The following is a 15142-nucleotide window of genomic DNA, read 5'->3' on the forward strand; positions in this document are numbered from 1 at the left end:
GAGCGCCGTCTTGAGTGGCTGCCTGTTGCCGTACAGGCACGGCTGTTCGCTGGGAGCTCCCAGCCTCCCAGGCAAGGAACAGAACCATAACGCGGGCACGGTGCCAATCGAAGAAGTCGGTTCGCCGTTCCCGCGCGCAAACGAACGTCTCGAAGTATCCAGCTTTAAAAGTGGAACTACGTAGACCTCTATCCGAAGTAGTGGGAGTAGTAGTATGTTTTCTGGAAAGCGGTGTAACCTGTCGTTCTTCAAGCGTCAGTGTTGCGTTGCCTAAGTTAGTGGCGAGCCGCTTTCCTTGCTTAAAACATGGCACTCTGCCTCGCGCGAGTGCTGCATACGCACCGTATGCACCGTACCCTGGTTGATCCTGCCAGTAGTCATATGCTCGTCTCAAAGCCTAAGCCATGCATGTCTCAGTACAGACTTTACCAAAGTGAAACCGCGAATGGCTCATTACATCAGTTATGGTTCCTTAGATCGTACGCATCCTACTTGGATACCTGTGGCAATTCCAGAGCTAATACATGCTCACGGTGTCTCCGGCCGGGCAACCGGACGGGGTGCCGTTACCATTCAAAAGACCAAACGGTCCGCTTCTGCGGGCCGACTCATTTGGTGACTCTAAGTAACCTCTAGGCAGATCGCACGGTCAAGCACCGGCGACGCATCTATCAAATGTCTGCCTCATCACACTGTGGATGGTGGGTTATTGGCCCACCATGGTGATTACGGGTAACGGGGAATCAGGGTTCGATTCCGGAGAGGGAGCCTGAGAAACGGCTACCACATCTATGGAAGGCAGCAGGCACGCAAATTACCCACTCCCGGCACGGGGAGGTAGTGACGAAAAATAACGATGCGGGACTCATCCGAGGCCCCGTAATCGGAATGGATCCACCCTAAACAGTTGGGTGAACCTATCGGAGTGCAAGTCTGGTGCCAGCAGACGCGGTAAGTCCAGCTCCGATAGCGTATACTAAAGTTGCTGCGGTTAAAAAGCTCGTAGTTGGATCTGGGTCTCGGGCGGTCGGTTCGCCGTCAGGCGTTCAACTGGCCGTACCGGATGTCTTCTCGGTTTCCCCGGTCTGCTCTTCACCGAGTGGACCGGTTGATTCCGGGACGTTTACTTTGAACAAATTAAAGTGCTCAAAGCAGGCTATTCGCCTGGATGCTCCTTGCATGGAATAATGGAACAGGACCTCGGTTCTCTCTGTTGGTTTTCGAACCAGAGGTAATGATTAAAAGGGATTGACGGGGGCATTAGTATTGCGAGGGGAGAGGTGAAATTCTAGGATCCTCGCAAGACTACCTACAGCGAAAGCATTTGCCAAGAATGTCTTCATTAATCAAGAACGAAAGTTAGAGGTTCGAAGGCGATTAGATACCGCCCTAGTTCTAACCATAAACGATGCCATCCAGCGATGCGCAAGGTTCAAGAACACCGTGCGCGCAGCCTCCGGGAAACCAGAGATTTCGGGTTCCGGGGGGAGTATGGTTGCAAAGCTGAAACTTAAAGGAATTGACGAAAGGGCACCACAAGGCGTGGGACGTGCGGCTCAACTTGACTCAACACGGCAAACTTACCAGGCCCGGACACCGCAAGGATTGACAGATTGAGAGCTCTCTCGTGATTCGGTGGATGGTGGTGCATGGCCGATTTTAGTTGGTGGAGCGATTTGTCTGCTTGATTGCGATAACGAACGAGACTCCTGCCTATTAACTAGGCGTCGGGGTATGTGTTCCCCCGGCGCATCAAACCTCTTCTTAGAGGGACCGGTTGTCGCAAGCAGCAAGAGTGGGAGCTAAATCAGGTCAGTGATGCCCTTCGATGCCCTGGGCCGCACGCGCGTCACACTGAAGGAGACAACGCGTCTTCCCCTGCCGAGAGGTACGGGTAACCGCTGAACCTCCTTCGTGATAGGGACCGGGGATTGCAATTATTCACCGCGAACGAGGAATGCCCAGTAAGCGCGAGTCATCAGCTCGCGTTGATCGAGTCCCTGCCCTTTGTGCACACCGCCCGTCGATGCATCCGATCGAGTGATACGGTGAGGCCTTTGGACCGGCGCCCTGCGGGGGTTCCACCTTCCGCAGGAACCGTCGGGAAGACGGCCGAACCTGGTCACTTAGAGGAAGCAAAAGTCGTAACAAGGTTTGGGTAGGAGAACCTGCCCAAGGATCATTACCGTACGGTATATCCGCTTCTTCACCTTGTCGTCCATCCGCGAGAGCGTTGAAGGGAGTTAAGAAGACTCCCGGAGCCTGCGTTTGGTACGTAGGTGGTTGTTGAAGGGTCAAGAATCGGTCCTCGGCCCCCAACGGGGCATTCCCCCTCGCAGGGAATGCCTGGCTGAGCGGGTGTGCGGAGTAAGGCGATTCCCCCTTCGCTCCACTACGTTGTTTTTTGCAAGGAGGGCTCCTCCGGAGCCCTTCGCCGGAAGTTCAGACCCCGGTTTCGACCGGGGGAGAACTCCCTAACCATAGGTGGTTGTTGAAGGGTCAAGAATCGGTCCTGGGCCCCCAACGGGGGCATTCCCCCTCGCAGGGAATGCCTGGCTGAGCGGGTGTGCGGAGTAAGGCGATTCCCCCTTCGCTCCACTACTTTGTTTGTAAGGAGGGCTCCTCCGGAGCCCTTCGCCGGAAGTTCAGACCCCGGTTTCGACCGGGGGAGAACTCCCTAACCGGCATTTGTGGCCAGCCGGGGCTTCCGGCAGGTGGCGGATCGCTGGACTTGGGGTTTTGTGGGTACCCCAATGTCGGTACCCCATCACCCAGCCGACCACTTGGAGCAATGTACATGACCGGCATTCGTGCCGGCCATACTGTAATTGACCGGCACTTGCACAAGTGCCGGCAGAGATGGTTGTCTTTTGCAGTTAGGTGTAACCTAGCTGTAGAGCAACTTAAAGAAAGCACGTGGAGAATGGAAGAGTTGCCGGCAGACATGCAATGCATGTCCGTCCGGCCGGCGCTTGCGTCTGCCATACTGTAATTGACCGGCACTTGCACAAGTGCCGGCAGAGATGGTTGTCTTTTGCAGTTAGGTGTAACCTAGCTGTAGAGCAACTTAAAGAAAGCACGTGGAGAATGGAAAAGTTGCCGCCAGACATGCAATGCATGTCCGTCCGGCCGGCGCTTGCTTCGGCCATACTGTAATTGACCGGCACTTGCACAAGTGCCGGCAGAGATGGTTGTCTTTTGCAGTTAGGTGTAACCTAGCTGTAGAGCAACTTAAAGAAAGCACGTGGAGAATGGAAAAGTTGCCGGCAGACATGCAATGCATGTCCGTCCGGCCGGCGCTTGCTTCGGCCAGACTGTAATTGACCGGCACTTGCACAAGTGCCGGCAGAGATGGTTGTCTTTTGCAGTTAGGTTTAACCTGGCTGTAGAGCAACTTAAAGAAAGCACGTGGAGAATGGAAAAGTTGCCGGCAGACATGCCATGCATGTCCGTCCGGCCGGCGCTTGCTTCGGCCAGACTGTAATTGACCGGCACTTGCACAAGTGCCGGCAGAGATGGTTGTCTTTTGCAGTTAGGTGTAACCTGGCTGTAGAGCAACTTAAAGAAAGCACGTGTAGAATGGAAAAGTTGCCGGAAGACATGCCATGCATGTCCGTCCGGCCGGCGCTTGCTTCGGCCAGACTGTAATTGACCGGCACTTGCACAAGTGCCGGCAGAGATGGTTGTCTTTTGCAGTTAGGTGTAACCTGGCTGTAGAGCAACTTAAAGAAAGCACGTGGAGAATGGAAAAGTTGCCGGAAGACATGCCATGCATGTCCGTCCGGCCGGCGCTTGCGTCGGCCAGACTATAACTTCAAAGTTGCACGTTAACAGGGGTAGGTGAGACTCGACCTTTAAAGGTATCGCCCCGCTAAAACATGCACCCGAACCCCGTCTCGAGGCCTTGGAGACGGGGGGGTAGGTATCATCCGGGGAGGCTCGCGAGGGCGCTTCCCGATGAACAGACACATGATTCCGCCGAAGTGCGACCTGTCGCACTTCAGCAAACCACAAACAACCCCAGGCGGGGGATCACTTGGCTCGTGGGTCGATGAAGAACGCAGCTAGCTGCGAGTCAATTTGCGATCTGCAAAACAGAGAGCATCGACGGTTTCGAATGCACATTGCGGCCCGGGTCTTTACCTGGGTCGGTCCTGGTTGAGTGTCGGAAGTTTCTAAATGACGTGCTCTCGCGAGCACAGCGCGTGTAACAGCACGCCACGCAAGTCTCGCGGCCGCCTCTCTCAGCGAGGTAAGAGCGGTCGCGAGGTCGAATCCGAAACAGGATCATTAGGAGTCGGCCGCGAGGTCGTCTTCTCGGAGGACTCCATTCTAGTACAAGAAGTGGAAAGACCGGTCTACGGATCCGCGCGTGCGTGGAAGGGGCCTCGAAGGAGCGGGGTCATCCCGGAGCAGTCCGGATCCGTATCCCGGAAGCAGCTTTCCGAGCATTCAGGGGCGAGCAACTTGTCCTTTGCTTAAAGAAAGCACGTGGAGAATGAAAAAGACTATAATTGAGATGGTTGTCTTTTGCAGTTAGCTGTAGAGCACCGTAAAGAATGAAAAAGTCGGCGGCAGACGTGCTATCTGCCGGCCCGACTATAGTTGCTCGCCGGTGATCGGGATGTAGGCTTCTTCGGACATTGTGGCTGGACCACTCTGATGCTCGGAAGGTTAAATTTCCAAAGTTTGTAATTACGTGGAGTGGGAGAGCCGGCCGGACGACTCAGTATCGTCCGGGCGGGTGCCTCGCGTTGAACGCAGGGTAAGTTTCCAAAAATTGTTCGTGGAAGAGCCCGTCCGTTCGGTTCGCGCGGAAGGAGAGCTTCGGTTATCTTTAGAGGTTTCCGCCGAAGCTAGAGAGCCGCCTTACCGTCCGGATGGGAGGACCTGCGTTGGGCGACGAGGAAGATCCCTCGGACCTCCTAGGAAACCGCAATTTCAAGTTAGCACCCGACCTCGACTCAGGGTTGACCACCCGCACGATTTAAGCATATCAATATGCGGAGGAAAAGAAAATAACAATGATTCCCTCGGTAGCCGCGAGCGAAAAGGGAGAAGCCCGCCACCCAAGCCTCCGGCACGGTCATCCGAGCCGGTGGGCGATTTGGTGGAAGGGAGCGTCCGTAAATCCCGCTCGGCGGGAGGTTCTAAGTGTAACTTGAAAGGACCAACATCCCACAGAGGGTGCTAGGCCCGTGCGAACCTCCGCCTTGCCGAGTCGGGCTGGGCGCCTTCCCAAGGATTCGGGATGCTCTGGAATGCATCCCTAAGTGGGAGGTAGATTCCTCCTAAGGCTAAATATCACCACGAGACCGATAGCGAACAAGTACCGCGAGGGAAAGTTGAAAAGAACTTTGAAGAGAGAGTTCAACAGTACGTGAAACCGCCTGGGGGTCAAACGGATGGAGCTCGAGAGTTCGATGGGGGAAGGTGATTCAAGGGTTAAGGACCAAGTCTCCGGCCCCCGAGCGGGGTTGTCCCCTTCCTTAGGGACCTCCCGTCTGCGAGGGTGCGTCCGGGACGGTCCCCCTTCATTCCGCGCCCGGTAGGGCACCGCGGCTCGTTGGGATCCGTCCTAAGGGCCTGGGGTGGAGCTCTCCGGCTCGTCCGGAGAACCCCCGGTGACCCGGATGGAACCCGACGGCTCAAGGGCAGGCCTGGGGATCCGCCGCCGTTTTTAGGCGGAAGGCGTAGAGGTCGCAGCAATGTGGCGTGCCTGGCAGTGTCCCCCCCGTCCCCCGCTCGTCCGAGCGGGGGTTCGCGGGGGCGTACTGTGAGCCCCGGGCCCGTGCGGTGTTCAACGAGTGGCCCATCCGACCCGTCTTGAAACACGGACCAAGGAGTCTAGCGCGTGGGCGAGTCTAAGGGAATCACTAAACCCGAAGGCGCAGTCAAAGCGACTGGGACGATCGAGGTGACCCGGAGTCGCTCAACGAAGGGCCCTCGCGCAGTCCCGGGGCGATCTCCCACCTCCGGGTGCGGGGATCGTACCTAAGAGCCCACTCGCTGGGACCCGAAAGATGGTGAACTATGCTCGGCCAGGACGAATCCAGGGGAAACCCTGGTGGAAGTCCGAACCGCCTCTGACGTGCAAATCGACCGTCTGAGCTAAGCATAGTGGCGAAAGGCCAATCGAACCGTCTAGTAGCTGGTTCCCTCCGAAGTGTCCCTCAGGACAGCTGGCGCTCGCAAGGGGGGTCCATCCCGGTAAAGCGAATGACCGGGGGCCTCGGGGCCGAAACGGCCTCGACCCACTCTCAAACTCTGAACGGGATGGAGGTCCCGCTTGCCCCTAGGGCGAAGCGGGGCCTTCTTGGACCCGAGTGCTCAGTGGGCCGCTCCTGGTAAGCAGGACTGGCGCTGTGGGATGAACCAAACGCCGGGTTAAGGCGCCTGAATCGACGCTGCTCAAACCATGAAAGGCGTCGGTTGCTCAAGACAGCAGGGCGGTGGCCATGGAAGTCGGCATCCGCTAAGGAGTGTGTAACGACTCACCTGCCGAAGCAACCGGCCCTGAAAATGGATGGCAATCGAGCGTCGTGCCTATACCCGGCCGCCGCCGCAATGCTAATGCATTGGCATCAATGCAAGAATGATGCGGCGGTGAGTAGGAGGGCGCGGCGGTGAGCGTGGAAGGGTCTGGGCGCGAGCCTGCCTGGAGCCGCCGTCGTTGCAGATCTTGGTGGTAGTAGCAAATAATCTGATGAGACCTCGCTGAGGTCAGACGTGGAGAAGGGTTCCGCCTCAACAGCAGTTGCAGGCGGGTGAGCCGGTCCTTAGACCGCGGAAAACTCCCACCGATGCGTCGGGTCAGTTTCGCGCTGCCACCGGGAGAGGTGTAGTGGTTAGCGCGAGGCGCCGGCGTCTCGGCCGCGGTCGAAAGGGAAGTGGGGTATCCAGCCCTCCGCCGCGTCTCGGGACCGGGAGTGCGTCGCGGGTTCCCTCGAAGTCCGTAAGTCCAGGTAACTGGTGGCACCAGGAGAATCTGTCGGGTCCCGGGGGCAGAGTTGTCTGTTCTGTCAGAGCGATCCCCTACGCTCCCCGGAATCTTCCCAGAAGGAGAAGGGGACACTGGGGAAAGCTAAGAGAACCGTAGTTGGGTGCGGTTTCCCCGGGTGCCCGTCGGACCTTGAAAATCTTGGTGGGAACAGCGCAGCAGAGTCCCGAGGCCTGGCCGTACCCGAATCCGCATCTGGCCTCCGAGGTAAAGAGCCTCTTGACGATAGACTAATGTGGGTAAGGGAAGTCGGCAATCTGGATCCGTACCTTCGGAACAAGGATTGGCTCTGGGGACCGGGGCCGGTCGGGGCCCGGGGGGCCACCGCGGGTTCGGTCCGGCGTGGGTCTTCGCGAGGGACATCCTTCCGGGGTTGTTCCAAGCTTGGACCGCGCGTCGGACTTCCGCGAGCGTCCCTGGGCTCTCTGAGGGGAACGCACCTAACCCCTTGCCCTTTTCTGGGCTTTGGGGGGAAAGTGCCTCCCCTCGAGTCGGCCGCCGACGAACGGTCGACTCAGAACCGGCACGGACCAGGGATTCAGGGAGGATACTAGACAAGAATCTCCTATTCTGGGAGAGGGCCCCTCAGGCCGTTATAATCTGCGTAAGCGCAGTAATGCTATCTCAAGCACGCAAGATATTCATCATGTTAATGAGTTTATACAACAGGCAGGGTGTTCCAGGGTTGAGACATCCCTTTTTACTCAATCTAGTTTGATGGGGGGGACGAGGCTATCTAACACATTTGATGTGCTAGATAGAAGTAGCCTCATTACTGGGTTTTCTAGTTCTTCTGACTTGGATTTATCAAGTGAGTCATCCTCTTCAGAGGATGACTACTCAAATAGTGATGTCTCAGCCCTGGACGCACCTCGCAAGAACGCACTACGAAACTACCGAGTACAGCATGTATATAAGTCTAACAAACATGTAAGTACCCCTTTGGGTAATGTTCAAACATTCATAACAGGTAATAAGAAACAAGAGCATGATCATTCCAGGATGGAGACGTCCACTTCTGAAGCTATTGGTTCTCAGATCGATAATAAGAAACAAAAATACGACCAGTCCATGGTGGAGACGCCCTGTTGTAAGCACAATAGTTCACGGGGGGGAATAGGGGCTTTAGTTACAATTGCAGATAATTGTGACACCAATGGTCCGCAAAAGGACATAGTAAAAGAAACGGGCCTCTCGACCATGGAACGGCCGTATCAAGAGATAGAACCATCTCATTATCAACAGCTAGGTTGCGAAGAACGGACATATGATAGATCAGGGATGGAAGGATCCTATTTTGGAATACCTCTTTCTATGGGGGGGAAAGGGATCTCTGAAATATCAATGATTTGCGATGATCAAAACGATCCACAAATGGATACACCTAATAGAAAGGACCAATCGATCCCTGATCGTTCATATATAGATCACGATTCATACATGGAAATGATTCGATCTCTACCCATTAATCCGAACTCTGAGTTGAGACAAATTGATGCAAAGATTAGAAGTTTCTTTAACCAGGGTAGGAAAAAGGTAGAAACAGAGATTGACATCATTATAGATGAACTTACCACAACTCTTAAAACTACAAACCAAGAAGCAGACCAAGTTATAAGAAAACAACATCCCAAGAATTCATGTAACAAAAATGAAAAATCCAAAATGTATGGGAAAACTCAAGCAGTATTTCGGAAGTGCCCCCAGAAAATAGCCGACTCTATTATGCAAAACTCCAACGAATTCCTCAATGAAACAGAAGAAAAACCAACGGCTAATGACTTTGTTACATTCTATGAGGACTTATGGGGATCAGAAGGATCAAATAGACTTGACTTCGATTATGATCCAATTAAAAAAGACAATAACAGTAGAATGTTAAAACCAATTTCTCACGCAAGAATTAATAATAAGCTTAAAAAACTTAAGGACAGTGCCGCTGGTACTGATGGTTTGAAAAGATGTCACCTTAGAACTAAAGGCATAAATATAACACTAACATTATTGATCAATCTAATTTGGTTCACGGGATATTTCCCTAAATGTTGGAATAAGAATCGTACAATCTTTATTCCAAAAGCAGGGAAGGACAGAAGGATCGTCAGCAACTGGAGACCTATTACAATCAGCTCAATTTTATGCAGATTCTTCACAAGTATAGTTGATGAGACACTAAGAACATCAATAGACTTTTGTGATGAACAGAAAGGTTTTATAAAAGGTACAAGTTGCTCTGTTAACGCATTTCTACTGGATAAGATAATATATTATACAAAGAAACAGAGTAAGGGAAAGATGATTGGTTGCACCATCGACATTAGTAAAGCATTTGATACAGTGCCTCACAAAGCTATAATAGCTGCTTTGCAAAGCAAAGGGTTACACCCACATATAATAGCTGTGATTGAAAGTATGTATCAAGGAGCACAAACACTAATTGAAGGTAAACTAATTAATATCAATAGAGGTATCAAACAGGGAGACTGTCTAAGTCCGTTTCTGTTCAATCTGGTGTTCGACCAGATCATTAAAGATCTTAAATCTACAAATCTAGGAATCCCCCTTGACAATCAAAATCTATCCGCACTAGCCTACGCAGATGATATAATACTTTTCACAACCAAAGAAGATGACATGCAGTCACAATTAGATTTAGTGGTTGAAGAACTAGGTAAACTTGATATGACCCTAGCTCATAACAAGTGTATTGGATTTGCCATAGAAAACTCAAAACGAAATTGGATTTCTTCCGAACCGGCATTGTACATTACAGGTATACCGATTAAAACTGTTAAGTGTGATGAACCATTTGAGTACTTAGGCAACCCGTATACAGTTGCACAGGGAATATCGAATAAATTTACCATACAAAGATTTCAACAAATTCTCACCAATGTTTGCAAACTATCACTCAAACCTCATCAAAAATCAACCATAGTATGTAAGTATATTTTACCCAAACTCCAATACAACTGGACAAATGCAGGGCTCTCTAAGAATTTCCTAGAGAAAATAGATTTCGAAACCAGGAAATTTCACAAGATCATTTATAAAATTCCAAGTAACACGACAGACTCGCTCTTCTACTCTAGAAGGAGGGATGGAGGCTTAGGGATCCCTAAGATGTCAAACATCGTCCAATTAGCAATCTTAAATAGTTGGAATAAGTTTAAACTTTCAAAGGATAGCAATGTGACATTTTTGTACCAATATACAAATTTAGAAAATAGATCAAAAGCCATTGCTAAAACATTGGGAATATCGGGAGAATTAAACGTAAAGCAAATAAACCTAGCCAAGAATCATTTAAAGGTTCAGTCATTCTCGGATTGGAAATCCAAACCCATACAAGGTATGGGTATAGAATATTTTAAGGACGACCCAAAATCCAATATGGTTTTATTCGACCCAGATTTGCTTAAACCTAATATGTACAATGATTTTCTCAGGATGCGAACCAACACTGTGGGTTTAAACTCAATATTGAAAATTGCAAAATGCGTATCCAGCGATCTGTGCAGACGATGTCAGGCTTCACCTGAAACCATGGGTCACGTCCTGGGCCAATGCCCAGCCAATAAAGGATTAAGAGTGAAAAGACACGATGAAATTACGGATCTAATCTCAAAGAACTTACAGGATATGAGAATAGCTAAAGAGCAAACATTTATTAACAATAATGAAATTCTAAAACCAGATTTAGTTGCTATTAAAGGAGATACTGCTTATGTAACAGACGTTACAGTAAGATTAGAAAGTGGGCAATCACTTAAAGAAGCCCACCATGAAAAAGTCAGAAAATACTCAAGGTTAAATCCTGTACTTATAGACAAACTTAATGTTAAAACAATAGTGCATACACCCATCATTGTGGGTTCAAGAGGAGTTCTACCATCTGGAACGGTAACTTCTCTAAAGAAATTAGGAATTTACTCTTATAAATTAATGAAGACCATTAGCTTAATCGCTATCAGGACTAGTATTAGAATTCTAAATGGTCATTTGGACTCAAAATGAATTTGATAAATGCTGGAGTTTATATTTCACTAGCAATTTCAGGTAATTTCAATATTACATTATTTTAATGGATCTTTTAGACATATGCCAAATATGACTGGCATCAAAATAACTTTTACTATATTTTATGGATATAATAATATTTTTAATTTAACTAACCTGTCATAAGCTCACCTTGTTGATTGGTTGAACAATATTTATTATGGATCAGAACTTTTCCCTGTTTTTTTTTAGAGGGATTGCTTCGTGGCACAAAAGGGAACAAAGGTGAAACATCCGTAGGGATGCCATCCTGAAGAGTCCCGTGCACAAAGGACCTCATATTTTATCTGTATAGATATCCTATAAATGACATACCAAACATATTGTTTGGGAAAGACGAGGCTACTAGGCCCTGTGGAATAGCCAAATGCCTCGTCATCTAATTAGTGACGCGCATGAATGGATTAACGAGATTCCCTCTGTCCCTACCTACTGTCTAGCGAAACCACAGCCAAGGGAACGGGCTTGGAGAATGTCAGCGGGGAAAGAAGACCCTGTTGAGCTTGACTCTAGTCTGCCGCTGTCGGGAGACGTGACGAGGTGTAGCATAAGTGGGAGGGCTCCTTCGGGTGCCCGCCGGTGAAATACCACTACTCTCACGGTTTCCCGACTCACCCGGTTGGGCGGGACGCGGGCGTCGGGGCTCCGGCCTCGTCGCACGCCGTTCATGAACCAAGGCCCCTGCTACTGGCCGGCCGGACCGGACTCCGGTCCTGGTCCGTGCCGGACAGGGGGCCGACCCGATCCGGGGACAACGGCAGGCGGGGAGTTCGTCTGGGGCGGAACATCTGTCAAAGGATAACGCAGGTGTCCTAAGGGCGGCTCACCGAGGCCAGAAACCTCGGGTAGAGCGAAAGGGCAAAAGCCGCCCTGATCCGCACCCTCAGTACGGGTGGGACCCGGGAAACCGGGGCCTATCGATCCTCCCCGTCCGAAGGATCTTCGGCGGGAGGTGACAGAAAAGTTACCACAGGGATAACTGGCTCGTGGCCGCCAAGCGTTCATAGCGACGCGGCTTTTTGATCCTTCGATGTCGGCTCTTCTTACCGTGGGGACGCAGCGCTCCCCGAGCGTATGATTGTTCACCAACCAACAAGGAACGTGAGCTGGGTTTAGACCGTTGTGAAACAGGTTAATTTTATCCTCCTGGCGTTTAGAACGCGGCCAAGGTAATCCTGGTTAGTACGAGAGGAACCCCAGGTTCGGACCAATGGTACCGCGCCGGTTCGATCGAACCTTGGTGCGAAGCTACGTCCGACGGCTGAAGCCTGAACGCCTCTAAGGCCGAAGCCGTGCCTGGAGCTGCGTGACCGTGGGTCCCTGCACTCTCAAAGGCAGAACCACCAACGCTGGACCCCCTCACGGGGGACCGGTAAGGCGGGGAGCCACCAAATGGGTGGGGAAACTCACCCAAGGCTCCCCGCGAGTAGTGCCATCGAGACTCCGCCCACTTGCCCCACTGACCGAGGTCTTTGGGATTCTAGATGGGGATTCACGGGGTAATCAAGCACTTGGAAGTAGGGACCCTTGAACCACTCGTAGACGACTTGAGTATCTGGCGGGGCGTCGTGAGCGGTGAAGCCTCCGTACGGTGGCGACCCGTTGAAAGGCAGCCCTCGCTTGCAGGTTCGTGATGTCGGCTTCACGGCACCTGATTAAACAACTCCCATTATGTTAGGAAGTCCCTCCGGGACCTCCGTCGGGAGTCCAGACCCCGGTTTCGACCGGGGGAGGACTCCCAAACCGGAAGCCGACACCTTTACCGGGTGCTGGCGACCGGGGCTTCCGGCAGGTGGCGGATCGCCGGACTTGGGGGTTTCGACCCAGCCGACCAAACGAGAAACACCTCCCAGGTTAGCCTGGGAGGCAATGAAAAATGTTGTTTCTTTTGCAGTTAGAAACTAACTGTAGAGAACGAAAGCAGAAAGATTTGCCTTTTAGGTTGAACTTAACTATAAAGTAAGTGAAGAATAAAAAGCATGTCCACATTCGAAGCCAAGCTGGGAGTATATGTTGTCACTTAATGCAAAGTGCTGTTGATGGTGCATGGCCGAGAAGTTTGTGAAGGAGCAAGTTTACTCTCCCAGAATTTTTACCTTTAACGGTAATCTGTGGAGCAAATACCGCATAGAAAGTGAAGCTGGGAAGAAAACAGAGAAGCAGATTTGTGTGCCTTTGCCACATTGCGGTGCTTGTAGATGTTTGTTGGGAAGCTTTATTCTCCCAGAATTTTTTTTACCTTTAACGGTAATCTCTGGAGCAAAAGCCGAATGGAAAGTCAAGCTGGGAAGAAAACAGAGCAGGATGATATTGTGTCACTGCCGCGTTGCTTGTACAAGTTTGTTGGGAAGATTTATTCTCCCAGAATTTTTGCCTTTAACGGTAATCTGTGGAGCAAATACCGCATAGAAAGTGAAGCTGGGAAGAAAACAGAGAAGCAGATTTGTGTGCCTTTGCCACATTGCGGTGCTTGTAGATGTTTGTTGGGAAGATCCATTCTTTCAGAATTTTTGCCTTTGACGGTAATCTCTTTAGCAAAACCCGAATGGAAAGTCAAGCTGGGAAGAAAACTGAGGAGGATGATATTGTGTCACTGCCACATTATGTTGCTTGTACAAGTTTCTTGGGAAGCTTTTTTCTCCCAGATTATTTTTTGCCTTTAACGGCAATCTCTGGAGCAAAAGCCGAATAGAAACTCAAGCAAATACCGCATAGAAAGTCAAGCTGGGAAGAAAACAGAGAAGCAGATTTGTGTGCCTTTGCCACATTGCGGTGCTTGTAGATGTTTGTTGGGAAGATCCATTCTCCCAGAATTTTTGCCTTTGACGGTAATCTCTGGAGCAAAACCCGAATGGAAATTCAAGCTGGGAATGAAACAAAGGAGGATGATAGTGTGTCACTGCCACATTGCGTTGCTTGGACAAGTTTGTTGGGAAGATTTATTCTCCCAGAATTTTTGCCTTTAACGGCAATCTCTGGAGCAAAAGCCGAATAGAAAGTAAAGCTGGGAAGAAAACTGAGGAGGATGATATTGTGTCACTGCCACATTATGTTGCTTGTACAAGTTTCTTGGGAAGCTTTTTTCTCCCAGATTATTTTTTGCCTTTAACGGCAATCTCTGGAGCAAAAGCCGAATAGAAACTCAAGCAAATACCGCATAGAAAGTCAAGCTGGGAAGAAAACAGAGAAGCAGATTTGTGTGCCTTTGCCACATTGCGGTGCTTGTAGATGTTTGTTGGGAAGATCCATTCTCCCAGAATTTTTTGCCTTTGACGGTAATCTCTGGAGCAAAACCCGAATGGAAATTCAAGCTGGGAATGAAACAAAGGAGGATGATAGTGTGTCACTGCCACATTGCGTTGCTTGGACAAGTTTGTTGGGAAGATTTATTCTCCCAGAATTGTTGCCTTTAACGGTAAACTCTGGAGCAAAAGCCGAATAGAAAGTAAAGCTGGGAAGAAAACTGAGGAGGAGAATTGTTTGTGTGTGCGTATGCCTTTGCCACATTACCGTGCTTTTAGAAGTTTGTTTCATTCACCCAGAACTTTTACCTTTGACGGGAATCTCTGGAGCAAAAGCCGAATGGAAAGTCAAGCTGGGAAGGAAACAGGGGAGGATGATATTGTGTCACTGCCACGTTGCGTTGCTTGTACAAGTTTCTTGGGAAGCTTTATTCTCCCAGAATTTTTCCCTTTAACGGCAATATCTGGAGCAAAAGCCGAATAGAAAGTAAAGCTGGGAAGAAAATTGAGGAGGACAATTGTTTGTGTTTGTGTGTCTTTGCCACATTACCGTGCTTTTAGAAGTTTGTCGAGAAGCTTCATTCACCCAGAACTTTTACCTTTAACGGTAATCTATGGAGCAAAAGCCGAACAGAAAGCCAAGCTGGGAAGAAAACAGAGGAGGATGATATTGTGTCACTGCCACATTATGTTGCTTGTACAAGTTTCTTGGGAAGATTTATTCTCCCAGAATTTTTGCCTTTAACGGTAATCTGTGGAGCAAATACCGCATAGAAAGTGAAGCTGGGAAGAGAACAGAGAAGCAGATTTGTGTGCCTTTGCCACATTGCGGTGCTTGTAG

General features: G+C 50.3%; 2 non-coding genes and 1 pseudogene across 2 annotated transcripts; all 3 read left to right on the plus strand.

The window, feature by feature from the left end:
- The first annotated feature begins 354 nt into the window (after positions 1-354).
- LOC146003202 (small subunit ribosomal RNA) lies at positions 355-2185 on the plus strand. The gene has a single exon (XR_014443806.1). It is a non-coding gene; the product is annotated as a small subunit ribosomal RNA (ribosomal RNA).
- Positions 2186-4016: 1831 nt separating this feature from the next.
- Positions 4017-4168, plus strand: LOC146003206 (5.8S ribosomal RNA). The gene has a single exon (XR_014443808.1). It is a non-coding gene; the product is annotated as a 5.8S ribosomal RNA (ribosomal RNA).
- Positions 4169-4954: 786 nt separating this feature from the next.
- LOC146003204 (large subunit ribosomal RNA) lies at positions 4955-12691 on the plus strand (annotated as a pseudogene).
- Positions 12692-15142: the final 2451 nt, after the last annotated feature.

The sequence above is a fragment of the Lepisma saccharinum genome, chromosome 19 (assembly GCF_977018435.1).
Source record: "Lepisma saccharinum chromosome 19, izLepSacc3.1, whole genome shotgun sequence".
In the NCBI taxonomy this organism is placed as follows: domain Eukaryota; kingdom Metazoa; phylum Arthropoda; class Insecta; order Zygentoma; family Lepismatidae; genus Lepisma; species Lepisma saccharinum.